The sequence below is a fragment of the Trichosurus vulpecula genome, chromosome 7 (assembly GCF_011100635.1).
Source record: "Trichosurus vulpecula isolate mTriVul1 chromosome 7, mTriVul1.pri, whole genome shotgun sequence".
In the NCBI taxonomy this organism is placed as follows: domain Eukaryota; kingdom Metazoa; phylum Chordata; class Mammalia; order Diprotodontia; family Phalangeridae; genus Trichosurus; species Trichosurus vulpecula.
In genome coordinates, this window is record NC_050579.1 from 244,055,999 (window position 1) to 244,063,988 (window position 7,990).

A 7,990-nucleotide genomic window follows, 5' to 3' on the forward strand; every position below is an offset into this window, starting at 1 on the left:
CCTATCCCTCCTCAAAAGTGTTTGCTTCTGATTACCCCCTCCTCCCATTTGCCCTCCCTTCTAATATCCCCCCTTTATCCCCTTTCCCCCTACTTTCTTGTAGGGTAAGATAGATTTTCATACCCAATTAAATATGTATGCTACTCTTTCCTTAAGCCAAATCCAGTGAGAGTAAGGTTCATTCATTCCCTCTCACCTCCCCCTCTTCCCCTCCATCATAAAAGCTTTTTCTTGCCTCTTTTATGTGAGATAATTTACCCTATTCTACCTCTCCTTTTCTCCTTCTCCCAGTACATTCCTCTCTCACCCTTTAATTTTATTTTTTAGATATCATCCCTTCATATTCAACTCACCCTGTGCCCTGTCTATATATATATATATATGTTAGGGGCGCTCTGGACCTAGGCCCCCCGAGAGGGTAGTGAGACGCCAGGGAGTCTGGACCTGCTGACGTGGCAATGCCTGTGTGGCTTCCGCCACCTCAGTACCGGGGCAGCTCTTACTGGAGGAGCTCCACCCTCGGGGAGGAGCCAACCCGGAACACCCCGATAGGTTATATAAGGCGCGCCCCAGAGAGGGTCAGTGGGATTTCTGGGATTTCTGTGACGCCATGCAATAAAGCTGCTTGTTTACTCTGGTGTTCTGCCTGGTGATTCTCCTCTCGTATCCCCCGAGAGGAGCCGGAGACGTCCGAAGACCCGAGGGCAGGGTAAGTGGAAGGCGGTGGTCGGGGTGGAGCCCCCGAGAGCTGGCGCCCGAACAGGGACCGGTAGGCCGCTAGCCCGCTCTCCCTAGGTGGAGGAGCGGAAGACCAGGCAGCCTCAAGGGAGTGCCCTTGGGAAGAATGGGACATAAAGTAAGTAAGGCCCAAGTTGAACCGGAGGATAAAGGCGTATTCGCCTGCCAGATCTACAAGGTCTGCAAAGAACAAGGCGTTAAAACTCATATAAGAGCGTGTAGAGAGTGGGTGGAGAAGGTTTGGGTGATCAGCCCATGGCTGGAGCACACCGGGGTAGATCCGCAGAAGTGGGGGTTGGTGGGCCAGCAAATGGCCTCTTACCATAAAACGGACCCCTCATTCTTAGACCCTAAAGACTTTGCGATCTACTCGGCGATAGGGGCTGCCCTATCGCCCCAGCCACCCCCTATACGGGACGAAAGAGGTGCTCAAGTAGGGGCATCTCTGGCGGGCTCAGACGATGAGGAGGAGAAAAACTCTGAGCTGAAATCCATTTATCCTTGGGAAGCTTTACAACAAGGCAAAGAGGACTTCCCACTTCCCCCCCCCCCAGGGAGGAACTGTTAAAAGCCCCAAAAAAGAAGGAAGGGTGGAACTCCCTAGAAAAAGGAGGTGCTCATTTACCGCCCCGGCACCCCCTAGAAGAGGGAAAAGAGGAAAAAAAAAGATGGCGTTGGTGGGAGGGAACTCACGAGTCTGGGGAGAAGGAGGAAGCGGCCACCGCCCTAATGGCGGCGATGACGCTAGGGCCGCCAAAAGGCTTCCAGTTTCGTGCGAGAGGAGCGGCTGCGGCTCGACCCCCACAGAGCCTGCTTTCCTTCAGTCTGCGCCAGGCTGCTAAGGACGGGGAGGACATAGATTGGGCAGAGCGGGGCTCCCCGATGGCACTGCCGGTGTTGATAGAAAATCCAGACACCGTGGATGAGGAGAGAAATCATCGACCTGTTCCCTTTAAGTTTATTAGGGATTTAAAAGAGGCAGTCCAAAAATATGGCCCGGGATCAGCCTACGTCCAAAAGGCTTTAGAATCATCTTGCCTTGCGTTCCCCTGGACGCCATTCGATTTTCAGGAGGTTGCCGAGGCGATTTTCGAGCCTGCCACGGTAGTAGCCTTCAAGGCTTACACCCGAAGGGAAGCGCAGAAGTTTATCGCGGAGAATAATGTTGCAGACGAGCAGGACGCCATAGACATGATCTTAGGACAAGGGCCTTATGCTTCCCTACAAGACCAATTAAATTATGATGCCCTGGTGAGGAGGGCAGTGAATACCTGCCATCTTAAGGCCCTCCAGAAATTAGGTACCCCCGGGGGTAAGGTATCGTTAACTTCCCTCAAGCAGAGAAACAATGAATCACCCCTGGACTTTATTAGCAGGGTGCAAACAGTAGTCCATGCCACCTTTGGCAAGACGAGCGCGGCACCGCCTCTGATAGTGCAGTTAGTAAAGGAAGGGCTGTTACCGCAATATCGTGCAGCGCTTGCATCACTGCCACATAATCCCTCCCTTGATCAAATCATTGAAAAAATGATGGATTTGCCAAACCGAGACCCTATGACCATGATGGCTTCATGCCTAGAAAAACAAACCCAGTTGATGGCACAGTGGGGCGGAAACGGAAGGAGGCTTACCTGCTTTAATTGCGGGAAAGAGGGGCACATGAAGAACGCTTGCCGTGCACCACCTAAAGGCGTTAAATGCTTCTCATGTGGCAAGCCAGGACATATGGCCAAGTATTGCCGTTCCACACCTAGGAATCAGGGAAACGGGGGGAGGGGGTCCTCCCTAAAGCACAAGGAGGGCCCCCGAAACCACGCCCAGCATATACCCTCAGCCTTCCCTGTAGTCACCCAGGAAAATTGAATGAACCTCTGGTGGTAGCCACAACTAAAACTACAGCTGGCGACTTAGAGGTACCCCCATGGTCAACCGTTTCTGTGTCTATTCTGCCCCGAGAATTCCCACGGCTGGTTATCGGAACTGCAAATTACCCCATTCTTATTGTACACAGCCAAGTCCTGCCTCCGAACGGGACTGATATCTGACTTACAAACCCTCATGCTTTCCCTGTAACCTTGAGCCCAGAACAAGAGATAGCACAGGCCATTAGTGTCCCCTGGCTTGATAAGGACTACTTGTTTTCTCGCAGATGGGATCTTGTTTCCTGGGTCCAACAGATAACTCCTGAGAGACCAGTAATCACCCTCATGGTAGAGGGAAAGCCCCTTCAAGGGCTGCTAGACACAGGAGCTGATGTTTCTGTCATATGTAGCCAGGACTGGGACCCTACTTGGGAAACCCAAAAGGTGAGCCACTCTGTGGCCGGGGTGGGGGGGACCCAGCTTGCTACCAAATCCCTGAGGTTTTTGAAATGGCAATACGAGGACACTCAGGGGCTGTTTAAACCACTCAATATCGGGGGTCTCCCCATTAATCTGTGGGGGAGAGACGTCCTTGCAGGTATGGGTGCAACGCTCTCCACCGAGCACTTAAGGTTAAACTGATAGGGGCCGCTGTGATGGCGAGAGCGATTCCGATGCAATGGAAAACTAATGACCCCATCTGGGTCGATCAGTGGCCCCTGACTATAGAGAAGCTCTCCGCCCTTCGAGAAATTATACAACAACTGTTAAAGGAAAATCATATTGAACCATCCCTAAGCCCCTACAGTTCTCCAGTTTTTGTGATTAAAAAGAAAAGTGGGAAATGGCGGATGCTCATAGATCTCAGGCAAGTCAATGCAGCCTTGCAGCCTCTGGGAGCACTGCAGCCTGGTCTCCCCATACCCACTGCAATCCCGAAAGGTTGGAAAATGGCAGTTATTGATATAAAAGATTGTTTTTACTCTATTCCTCTACATCCCAAGGACAAAGAAAAATTTGCGTTCTCAGTACCTTCCGTTAATTTGGCTTCCCCTGCCGAACGGTATCAATTTAAAGTACTTCCTCAGGGCATGGCCAACAGCCCCACGGTATGTCAGATGTATGTAGCGGCCATCATACAGCCAGTGAGGGACCAATTCCCCGGCGCCATGATTATACACTATGTAGACGACATTTTACTCGCTGCGCAGACGACCCAAGCGGTCTCTGCAGTCCTCCAGCAGCTCACGGGGGCCCTCAAAAGGTACGGACTATATGTGGCCCCTGATAAAGTACAGACCACCGATCCCTTCCAGTACCTTGGTCATAGAATAATAGGGGACCACATTTTCCGTGCAGTTCCCCCGATTAATACAGATAAGGTGATAACTTTAAATGATTTCCAGAGGTTGATTGGTTCTATACAATGGGTACGCTCTGTCATTCCTATCTCCGCAGCTCGCTACAGCTACCTTTACTGCCAATTTTTTACAATTTCGTGACGATGGCCTCACGCCCACGCTAAGATACTATGCTGGGGACCGGTGTGAAAGACAGGAACCAGACCAAAAGGAGACACCACCAACTGCGTGCCTTCAAGGCAGCACGGTCTGGTGGAAAGATGAGAAAGGGGTGTGGCACGGGCCGGGAAGGGTCGTAATCAGAGGGAGAGGATATCTTTGTGTCTCCACAGATGACGCCACAGGAGAACAGGTGTGGGTACCCCTCCGCCGGGTCCGCGAAGTCATGCCCCCGTCAGAAGCGACGCCCCAGGGGACGGAGGCCACGGCGGAAGAACAGGACCGTCCGGAGAAAGAGGGCTGCCTTGAACAACGCCCTTAGCTGCCTGCTTGCTATGATCCAGTTGGTGACCCCGTCCACAGCCGCTCCTACCATCTTGCCACCCCTGGCAGTGAATCCCACGCACTGGGCCATTACCCCAAATCTCCCGATGTTCCAGCTGGTGACCTGGAGCCATGAGGCGCTTCCGCTTCTGGTGTCCGGCAATGTGTCCATCATCACTGGCGGGTCTGGGAAGCCCCTTGCAATAATCGGGCGGCGGTATGATAAGACATTGTCCTGGCATGCGTGGGCCCAGCCTATTTGTGTGTTTTTGAACAATACGGGACCTGAGAGCCTGGTCACAGACTTTGGCTTTCCCCTGACGAAACAGATAAGAGACCAGGAGAGACACCCCTGGAGCGCCTTGCGCAACTGGAGTGCCTTGCGCGTTCATATGGCGGCCGTCTCGAGGGGCCCAGAACATGGTGGCACTGCAGTGCAGAACCAAACCGGCCCCTCACCTTTGCCGCCTTGCCACCCAGTCCCGTGGGTTTTTAATAGCTTGCAGCCGTGTTCCACGGGTCACCACGTGCCAGGCCCAACGAGGCACAATACGGCACTTAGTTTTTGGGATGGGATACTCGTACCCACTTTGGTCGCCCCTGTGCCGATCCCCCAACCAGGGAGACCCCAGACTCACATATGGAAAATCGGACTTGCCCTGCAAAGGACTACGGTAGCTATTGGGGAAAACTCCGATATGACAGACCTTTACGAGCACCGGGACGAGTACAATAAATGGAAACCGGTGCTCGATCACGAGGTTCTTTGCCCGCCCAGCGCGGAACCGTCGCAGCAGTATTGGTGCGCTAATCTGGCTGGGACGGTGCAGACAGGGCCTAATGCCATGTTTCTCTTGTGTCTCCCCACGCACACCTCCATAACTTACATGGACACGGGATACAATGTTTCCTGTTCGGAACCTCTTGTCACGAACACACTCAACAATTCTCATGTTAACTTTACTATTTTCCTCCTTCGCATACCCTCTTACACTGTCCATCCTGTAGAGGCCGACCCATTTGCCCTCTCCCCTTCTGATGGAATAGTGCGAGAATTCCTACGCCCCAAGAGGGAAATAGGCGTGGGCGATGTCTTGTCTGTTGTTAATCTAGCCCTTAATATCCTGGAGGAGGCCCAAATTCTTCAATTGCAGAAACAGGTCGCCTTTCTTGCCTCCTCCCTGCAAAACTTTATGGTCCAATCCGGCCTAGCATGGAAACACCAAGAACAAATTGACCACTTGCTGTTTTCAGAGCTGCAGACCCTCAAGGAAGTCCTTGAGGTGGTCGTACAGCAACAAGCCTTACTGATTCGATATATGAGATTACAGTGCCATTATAAGTATTATCCTGTCTGCGTAACTCCTATTCCCTACAATGCCTCCCAGTATGCTCAATTAGAAAGGCTTCTTAAAGATGCCAGTACTGCTACTAATTTCACCACTGAACTGCATATGCTAGATGAGGTCATTGCGGCCATACAGAATGCCACTCTACAATTCAATGCTGACTGGGAAAAGAACTACAACAACACCAAAGACTGGTGGGACACTCTTACTATCCACCAACTACTCCAATGGGCCTCCATTGGGGGCATGTTCCTCATACTTGCCTTTCTCATCTGTTTGTGCCTGCCCTGCTTGATTTCCTGTATCTTTGGGGTTTTGCGCCGCTCCTTAGAGGCTGTAAAAGCCGATGTCATAAAACAAAAAGGGGGAGTTGTTAGGGGCGCTCTGGACCTAGGCCCCCCGAGAGGGTAGTGAGACGCCAGGGAGTCTGGACCTGCTGACGTGGCAATGCCTGTGTGGCTTCCGCCACCTCAGTACCGGGGCAGCTCTTACTGGAGGAGCTCCACCCTCGGGGAGGAGCCAACCCGGAACACCCCGATAGGTTATATAAGGCGCACCCCAGAGAGGGTCAGTGGGATTTCTGGGATTTCTGTGACACCATGCAATAAAGCTGCTTGTTTACTCCGGTGTTCTGCCTGGTGATTCTCCTCTCGTATCCCCCGAGAGGAGCCGGAGACGTCCGAAGACCCGAGGGCAGGGTAAGTGGAAGGCGGTGGTCGGGGTGGAGCCCCCGACATATACGTATATATATATATATATATATATATATAGATAGATAGATAGATAGATATAGATATAGATATAGATATAGATATAGATATAGATATATAGATATATAGATATATATCTGTGCTGGTACATTTTGTTCTGGACTGTGCTCCTCTCTTAGACTGGTGCAACAGACCTTTCCTGTTGACCTTCCAGGTTGTCTTGGGCTGGAAGTTTGTTTCATTCTGTCGATGTTGTGAATTCTGCTGCTCTAGAATTTGTTTAGAGTCATTTTTACAGGTATTCAGCGGTTTGGCGGAGAACTCAAGCAAGTCACTGTTTTTACTGTGCCACCTTGGCTCCCTTGTTATCCCCACTTTACAGATCAGGAATCCAAAGCAAACAGTGGTTAAGTGACTTGTCCAGGGTCAAATAACTAGTCAGTGTCTAAGACTGCCTTTGAACTTAGGTCTTTTTGATTTCAGGCCCTACACTTTGTCCACTGTGCCACCTAGATGCTGAACTCCTCTTAGCTTCAGTTTTCTTATCTGTAAAATGGGGACACTTGTACTACCTATCACAGGAGAGTAATGAACTATGAAGTGCTATGTAAACATGAGCTATTTTGCTCAATTAACTAATCCAGCTGTTCTTTCATTTGTGCATCTCACTCTCTCCCCTCCCCTCATTCCATATTCTATTCTGACTTTCTGTCATATCACTGACCCCACCCCATCCCAACCTCACTATTCAATCCCTCCTTCCTTTACTCAGTCCTGGGCTTGAGCACTGCCTTCCCCCAGGCCCCGGGCCCAATGATTTTCTCTAGTCTCCTTCTTCTATAACCCTTGCCCTCCTTGGCTATCTTATCCCTCCTCTGCTCTTGGCTTGGATTTCTCACCCATCATTTCTCCCCTGTTTCCAAACCTTCCCTTTAGATGCAGGCCATGGCTGGGGCTTCAGACTGCCTGCCAAAACCACACATTTCTCTTCTAAATCACCTCTTCACCCTTTATTTTGAGCCAATTATATCTGCTGACTGGCCAGAGAAAAAGTAGCCCTGCAGATTGGGGTTTGGGAGCTATTGTTTTGAGTGCCTGTGGACCCATAGATAGAAGGGCAGCTAACTGACACAGTAGATAGAATTCCAGGCTGAAGTGAGGAAGACTCATTTTCCTAAATTCAAATCTGGCCTCAGACACTAGTTGTGTGACTCTGCGTAAGTCACTTAACCCTATTTGCCTCAGTTTCTTCATCTGTAAAATGAGATGGAGAAGAAAATGGCAAAACACTCCAGTATCTTTGCCAAGAAAAACCCCAAATGGGGTCAGAAAGAGTCCGACACAACTATGCAACAAGGACCCGTAGATAGCCTTGAATTTAGGGTGGCTGTTAAGGTGAATCCCTGTGTGAAAGGGCGGTGCCACAGGTGTTAAATGCAATTGCTGAATCCTTCAGTCAAATGTAAATTCCTTGAGGGCAGAGACTG